We start from the raw sequence: 8,586 nt of genomic DNA, 5'->3' as shown, positions 1-8,586 counted from the left end.
GAGTGTGTTCCCAGCCCAGCCAGTGAGCCAACAATGATAAGTGTTGGTGTTTGGAGGTGAGCCCTTCACAGGGCCTCAAAAACTACAGTGAAACGATGTCTTTCTAGATTAAGCCCAAAGCTGCTAAATGCAACATTGCTCAAACTGTGATACTTAAGACATAAGGGAAGAATTCATATTGACTTCTTCCCAGAAAACTTTTCCTGTCTTCTTCAGTTCCTTTAGCTTTTTAAACTTCCTGTGCAGAAGATTGGTGTAATCTGAGTGAGGATTGTGTAAGGCTAAGATCACACATCACTGAAATATATATTTTTCCTTCCATCTCTGCTTTCCAAGTCAGGATTCAAAGATTTGTTGTAATAAAACTAGGTTGTGCTAGGTTGGATATTTGGGGAGAACAGAGGGCTGTGTCTGGAAGCCTGAGTAAAATACTCAGATTAAGATTTGCCAGGACCTTGCTTTTGTCTAGAGGGATATTGCCAGTACTGAGGAGGTTTGGGAGCAGGCAGGAGAGTGGGTCACAGGGAAGGAGAAGCAAACACACATTAGGGGATTGTTCTAGCTTGTGGCAGGTACAGAAGCCAGGGCAAATAGGAGGGTAAAGAGACAGCAGCACTCACTGCAGGGCAGGAGTAAAGAAACTTTGGGAGAGACTACTATTAAAGATAAGGTTTAGAGAGCCTTTATTCATTGTTCACTATGAAGCTCCCAGGTCTGTCAGCAGCCAAGTGTGCATGCCAGACATGCCTAGTAAGCAAGACTGTAAGAAACCTGCTCTTTGTGGAAGCCTTCTGACTACTTCCCAAAGGCTTGGGAGAGACTGCTACAGCAGAGGAAAAGGCATGATCTTTCATAATCTGGAGAGAAAATATGTGTGGACAGAGAAGGTCCAGGTTTCTCCAGTCAAATAATGTTTTTCTAGCCAGCTTTTGCCTTAGTGAAAACAAGGAGCCCCCTCAAGAGGTGGAGTTGAACCACCTACTTCAGAAATAGCTCTAACCAATCCAACTGATTTTTTTTGATATGCAGCACATCCAGAGATTGTTCAGCCTGTGCCCAGTCAGAGCCGGGTGGCACAGGGAGCACTGCATGCTGTGCACCTCAGCAACACAACTGAAGTGCAGTAATCTCATGCACACTTGATGGGTTGAACTCCCTACAAAATGCTTTCCACAGCTGGTCTGTGCTCTGTAAGATGTCCAGCACGATCACAACACAACAGACTTGATGTCTTTGGAATAATAATTTGGAACACAATGGGGAACTTCACCATCCACACCTCCCCACAGTGGAAATGCTAACTACATCCAGAACCAATTAATCTTGGTGCACTGAAAACAGTGAGTTTTCAAGACAGACAGGACTACGTACACTATTTATTTCCATGACTCATGCCTCAGAGCAAGCAAAGAATAACTTGGAGCTGATGCCTGCTCTGTTTGGGATTGTAAAACTGAGATAAAGCTGTAAATAGGCAAGCTACTATATATCCTTAGGCAGCAGTAATTATTTATTTCATTTAAAAAAATATTATTTATTGATTTATGCACACATATATTTCCTGCCCTAGAACCTGCTGTTGTGTAGGCAGGTCAGGCAAAAGCAGCCTTACATAGAACATCTCTATGGGTTTCTACTTGTGGAATAATGACTACAGAGTACATATTAACCAGAAAATACCTTAAATTTGCACCAAGTCTAGTAAAAGAACCATTTTATCACTGTAATTTTTAATAGGAAAAAATAATTTGTTTGTTTGCTGCATTAAATGTTTTTCAGGAGTGGCAGACATCAATAACAGATTTGGATCTCCCTCCAGATCTTAAATAATTCTTCTTCTCTATATTTCAGAGTGTTTAAGTTTTGGGTCTCTCTTCTCCAAGAGCCTTTTCCCAATCTGCCATGGACAATGGGGCTATGTTTCTGCAGCCAGTACCACTTCTCATGAAGCTGCAGAGTACAACTGACTGCTCTACTATAAGCAGGCATGTTGATTCTCCTACCCTCTCCACAAGCACCAATCTGTAGTCTCACTCAGAGGCAAGAGCAGCCAGGACTTGGGCTTATTTGCTGCTTTGGGAGCCCCTCCACATTTGTGACAGATCAGATTGTTTGTAATAAACCACAGTCTCTACTGTTGGTACTCAGCATGGTCCAAAAAATTACTCTTTCAAGACTACATAGCATGTAGGGTACTGAGGGAGCCCAAACAGGCTCCTTAATGAATGCTCATTTGAAACCTACTGTCTGTGCTCCCGGCAGTTGTTCATGTTGCAACTCCCATTCGCCTTTCCTCTTGGAGATGTTCCTCAAGACTCTTATTTCAAAACTCCTTCAGTCTCCTGATCATTTAGCTCCTTTTTCTTACCAACCCATCAAGATCAGGTAGGAACCTGAAGTTCCTACCTGATCCTGAAGTCACAGAAGGAAAAATCTTCATTCCCTCTTCTTCAGCCCTGCTCCCCCCAGCTCCCCTTCTCCCAAATAACCCATTCATTCCTTACCTTTGACCACTGGAGCCGGCGATTCATTTTTGAACTTCACCTCAGCATAGGTGATTTCTGATGCCATTTAATCGTAGTGTGACCCTGTCCTTAGTTTTGCCACGTAAAAGGTGGGCCTTTTAGGTACTTGTTTCCAGAGGGTGACAGGAATAGGTTACTGAGCCTTTCCCATCCATTCATTCACCCTCTACCCATCAAAGAAGGCTGTGCTGAACACTGGAAGCACTGGTGATAACCCGAGAATTCCTGAGAGCTCAGAAATGCTCCAAAGAGATCTTCAGTTTCTTAGCCCAGGAAATCAGCCCTGGCACCATGGAAGATTTTGAGACATAAAAGAAAAATGAGAACCTAACAACTGAAAAGGAAGTTGCACTCCTTCCTCATATCAGATTCTCAGCTGATAGGCTTCCTTTTCAAGAAATTTATAGGGTTTTTTCCTCTTTTTAACTTTCTTTCTTAATTATCTCCCCATATTTTCATGTGTTTCTTTGTCCGTTAGTAATTCTACCATTGCTCTCACATTTGCAGCTATCACAGGTCCTAGCCCAGTTTAACTTGCAGTGCAGAACAAAATGCATTCTGCCCTATTTGCCCCTTGTGGTTAAACTGCATTTGTTACATCAAATGTCACAGCTATGTCTCATTCTTCAAAGTCAGCCCCAGCTGGAAGCTAGCCCTAGAACAAATCTCAGACTAGGAAATGTTCCTGTAGAAGTGAGACTGAGGAGTTGCAGCCTTAGAGCAATAAAAATAATCAGAAGGTTGATATATCCATGAAGAAATAGAAGGATCAGGTGGGAGTCAGAGAGGAGAACAAGCAAAGTGGAATTTTAAAAAACATATGTTGATGGTCTGAGAGATTGCTGGGAAGAGTACACACAGAAACTTTTCTATTAAAACCTGATTCACAGCCTGTGGAAGTTCAGAGCAGTGCTTGCTTCAGGTTCCATTTCAGAGGCTGAAAAGGGATGGTTTACATTTTTCTGCTATTTTTCCAACACTGTCATTTATCTCCCTTATCTGCTTTCTGGTAAAAACCTCTGATATTACCTTGAGCAAAATGTCAGTGCTTAGTCTGATTTCAAGCTGGAGCAGATCTTGAAAGGAGACAAGGGAAATGGCTGCTAAGGTACATTCTAAATCAGAAATACTTCTGGGAACAGAGGCCAATAAGTCAGGCAGGGTGAGGAGGGTTCAGTCAGCAGATAGGACTAAGGTTTGGGTTGGAAGGGACCTTCAAAGACTATCTTCTCCAGCCTACCTGCCATGGGCAAGGACATCTTTCACTACATCAGGCTGCTCAAAGCCCCTTCCAACCTGGCCCTAAACATTTTCAATTAAGGGGAATCTGCAACTTCTCTGGGCAATCTGTTTCAGCATCTCAGCATCCTCATTGTAAATTATTTCTTCCTTATAGCTAATCTAGATCTGGCTTTTTCAGTTTAAATCTATGACCCCTTATCCTACCACTACCAGTTCCATTAAAAGGTCTCTCTCCATCTTTCTTATAAGTCCCCTGTAAAAGCCTGAAAAAAGCCACAACAAGGTCTCCAAAACAACCAGAAGGAAGAAACTGGTTAGTGTGGCTAGCTGGAATTCCCTTAAGGCAGAGCAGAATGAGATGCTCACAGAACATCCAGAGAGCACAGAGGGTAACCAGAGCAGAGCTGGAGCTGAGATAGGGCAGTAGAAGGAAGAACATTCACCAGACAACAGAGAACAACAATGTGGCAGAAGATAAAGGGAATCTGAACACAGTTTATGGAGAACTGCCCCTAAGCAGAGTGAGACAGTAACTGGATGTTTTTACCAAGGATCTTCTTTGTGTCTTGTGTGTCCTGAGCTAACTTTACTTCTCCTTTACATATTGTGTACAAAGAAGGTGACTTTCACACAAGAATAAGAACAGCTACAGAAGAGAAACCTGGTCCCTCAAGCAAGAATACTGCCTGCTTCTCTTTCCAACATCCTTCCAGCACTACCCTTTGCCTTCAGTCTTGGCCCTCTCACTGGAATTAAGCCTCCTTAAGTCTCTGCTGAAATCTAGTTAAGCCCTCAAATTTCAGAGAATTGAAGTTGAGAATTCTGAGCAACTCTCTGCATGCTTCCCCCTGTCGCCACCCAAGCCTCAGCAGACCCAGTCTCGTGGGAAAAATGCTTACTTCCTTGCAGGGTTTCAAGATTTCCACTGTGAAGAAACAGGAAACAAAACCAGCAGACAGAGAAGGAAGTTACAGAGCAGCTTCATGAGCTTTTTCCACTGAAACGCATCTCCAAACACAGCTGAGGCATTTCAAATGCAAATTCAGGCTCTAGCTGCTCTTTTTATTAGATTACATTAGACTGCACCGAAACATCAATAGACAGCTCAGTTCTTCTCTGTCAGCCATCAGAGTTGTTGCTTGTTATCAAAATTCAATCCTGAATCATACTTGCATGGCATGCAGTGCTGAGCCAATGTGTAACAAAAATTACGTGATATTCCTGAGGGAAAAATTTGTCCTTTGAATTTCATATCTACTGATGGCATGTGAATGAGTGGGAGATAGAAACAACTGGACCCTGCAGATGTGGTGCTGAAAAAATAAGTTTTAACAAAAATCTTGCTTAAAAACCCCCAAAACTCATGCTTTGCTCCCTTGCATTCTCACTGCTCTTCCTCAGTAATTTAATTCCCCCTCTTCCTGTGTTCTGCTCACTCCCTTGTCCTCCCACAAATACCTGTGTTTCCCCACTGATGTCTTTCAGCTCAGCCCTACCCCACACTGCCAAGTGCCTCCCATGCTCTCAGCCCCCACGTGCCTCACAAGCCCCAGCTTCTTTCTGTTACTCTCACAGTTCTGCTTTCCCTCCTTACTCACGCTCCAGCTGCTGATAGCTCTGCGAGATCCATGGCCACCCTTTGTCCTTGACCTAAAGAGAAGGCAGCAGAGCCACTAAAGCTCTTTCTCCCCTACCTGTCAGTGAGGTTTGAATAAGGTGGTATCTTAGCCTTTCACCCCACAGCCAGCATCACCCAATTTAGCAAGCAGATCCATGTGAGCAGATGAAACTGTGCCATTGCACATGCCTTACTTCTTTTGAAAATCCAGCTGAACCTGAGGAGTTAAATTCAAATTTATAGGCAAAGAGTAGGACTGGATTCCTAAAGCTGTGACCCCACACATTGCAAAAGAAATCCCATTTTTAAATTGACCACAGCTGTGGTGGAAGCTGCAGGGAAATGACACACTTCTTACAAGCCAGTTTGAATACAGAGGGGCAGCTGAGAGAATTGAGCTGAAGGCTGTGAGTCATCACAAGTGACATGGAGCTTACACAGGGACATCACACTGGCCACCCAAATAACTAAACCCTCTTTAGAAGATTTGACAAAAGGCAAAATGAAGCTGACATGACTAAAATAATTTCCTAAAGGGATTATCAATATGCATTTTTCAGGAAGCGACCTTGCAGCCGAATGAGGAAAATTGAAATGAGCATGACCTCCAGTAAGTGCAGAACCATAACAAAGCAAAGGTGTCAGAATTTCCTTGAACCCTTTATATTTGATATACTGCCTTGAGGGCAACTGAAGAGCAGGGTATAAAATAAGCAGTCAGAGAGAACAAGCACATCAAAACAAAGATAAATTAATTATTTGTCACATTTGTCACAATAGGTGAAATTCTCACACAAGAACCCTGGTTTGTGGAGGACTAAACGAAAGGATCTGTCCAAAATAAAATATTGATTGTACAAAATGTATGGAATTAGCAGCCTGGGCAAGATGGTCCCAGGGATTCTCAGGAGATTCAAAGGTGAAACAGTTACTAAGATCAGTAGGACACCTTTTGCCTTAAACTATCATTTAATCAGCAAATCCCAGACTGGCAGGGAACATATCAAAGAAGGAGAAGGGGAGAAGTCTCAGGGAGATTTAGGAAATTAAAGGTTTGACACCTCTAGTGGTCAAGTTAATATAACAAAAGAATTAATGGATGGAGGTGCGTGTAAGTATGATGGACTTTGGGGAGAGTCACTGTAACTCTTGTAAAGAAATCCTGCCTGTTGTGGGTCTTTGCCTACAGTCCTGGCATCACCTACTCTTATGGCACTTGTAGATAGCACAGACTTCCAAGACACTTAGATAAAAGGCTAAACCAAATCCAGGCTTTATATCCCTGCACCTAGGTGAGAAGAGCATCAGAAGTGAATATATGCCACTTTCTTGGTCTTCCCTCTCCACACCACCTTTCTCCTTTTTGGGGATTAAGGCTATGGAGCAGAGCAGCCAAGGGAAGAGCATAAAAAGGCACTGGAACATGGAGAATGGGGACCCAAGGCCTGACACTGAACAGTTAATAAGGGATGTCAGATAACAGATCAAAGAGATTCAGGCAGCAAGAGTTCCTTGAGGGCGCCTGAGGGATTTGGCTGGTTAGAGAGAGTCTAGCAATAGGTAATCCCATTGTGTACCCTGCTGCATGGAACTGGTTAGGGAAGGGAGGGGAGGGGTAGGATGCTGCAGTTCATACTGCTCCAGGGGACAGTGTGGGAGCACAGCAGCCTCCTGGGATCTGAGAGAAAGGCACCCTATGCCCTTCTCAGCCAAGGCTGACACTGGGCAGAGCTGCAGGGAGAAGAGACCTCCTCTGGAAGGCAGTCAACCCCTCTAATGATAGAAGGTGAACCAGGGCTCTATACAGGTTGCTAAGAGACCAAGTAAAAAAATGGCTTCTACGGAGCTGTGAAAGCACAGGAAAAAGACATTTGAGCATCCAGGGGTGAAGAGGAAACAGGGAAGTACTGAATGGACAGTGGGAAAGGGGAGTGAGAGCCATGAGTGGGATGGATTTAACAGAAGGTAACACTGTAAAGCCACACAAGTTTCTGGCAGGTGGCAGCACCTCACCACAGGCAGGCCTGAGTCAGCAGAAAGACAACGCTGTGGTTACAGTACCATGTACAACACAGGGGAACGAAAGAAAAGTAGGAGTGATAAAAAGAAATGTTCCTCCCTAAAACAGGGATGTATTTCTCCCCTGGCCACATCCCTGCCAAATTTTAGTAAGTGCTGAGAGTTTCAAGCAGGAGAGATGATGTCCCAAAGTTACCTGAGCTGAGGGAGCTCAAACTCAGTGTGAATTGCAAAGGGAAAGTCATGTGCTCACTCTAGTGTGATGATAGGTTACCAAAATCCCTCAGGTGTAAGGGAAGGAATAAGAGAAGGAAGAACATGATCCAGAGAATCTTCAAAGAGACAAGAAGCCCCAATCTGCCTCTTTACATGTAGCATTAACAGAGGATTTTCTTCAGAAGAGCAAAGATATGCTTTATTTATTTATTTCCCCCAATTAACAAATTACCAAATCAAAGCCAACAGAGACCACATTCAGCTGCAGTTACCTCAGAGCTTTGTTTTATGCCATTACTGGGAACACTTCACCTTTGTCTCCTTCCTCTTTTGGATCTGAGTCATAGGTCTCAAGACTTTGTTGGAGATCAGAACCAGATACTGCAGTTGCCTGCCACAGCACCATATCTTGACTTCAAATCTGGGCCAGATCCAAGTCTTGGTCAGACCCCAGTGGCCTGTTTTCAGAAGTGGGGCTGTGGAGTATATCTTCTTAGAGCTGGCATATGGAATCCACACGGACAAGTTGTAGCCACATAACACCTGTCCAGAGAAGCAGTTCTTCATGCTTCATTTCCAGTTCTAAGGATCGCACAGATCTCCACAGCCTTGAATTCTGTTTGGCTACTCTCTGCCCAGTGAGGTGAATGCACATGATCTCCCTTTCTTCAAGGGGGAATGGAAAGAAAAGCAAAAAAATGGAAAACAACCACAGTGACCAAGCAAGTATGGAGCTGTCACCCAGACTCATGCTGTAACCTTAGGGCCACTCCTATTGGAACTTAAACTGTTTCCCTCCACATCCTCTGCATGCATGTAAGTGGAATGTAGTAAAAAATATTCTCATAGGGAGGTTCTGGGGTGAGCTGTACTGGTTAGGCTGTCCAAGCAGGTGGTACTGGAATAGCAGCACAAACCTCCCTGGCCCTGCAGAACTCCCTCACCCCCTCCTATCCTCAAGGTTGG

The sequence above is a fragment of the Pyrgilauda ruficollis genome, unplaced genomic scaffold (genome assembly GCF_017590135.1).
Source record: "Pyrgilauda ruficollis isolate IOZ18807 unplaced genomic scaffold, ASM1759013v1 scaffold146, whole genome shotgun sequence".
Taxonomy (NCBI): domain Eukaryota; kingdom Metazoa; phylum Chordata; class Aves; order Passeriformes; family Passeridae; genus Pyrgilauda; species Pyrgilauda ruficollis.
This window is presented reverse-complemented; position numbering follows the sequence as displayed.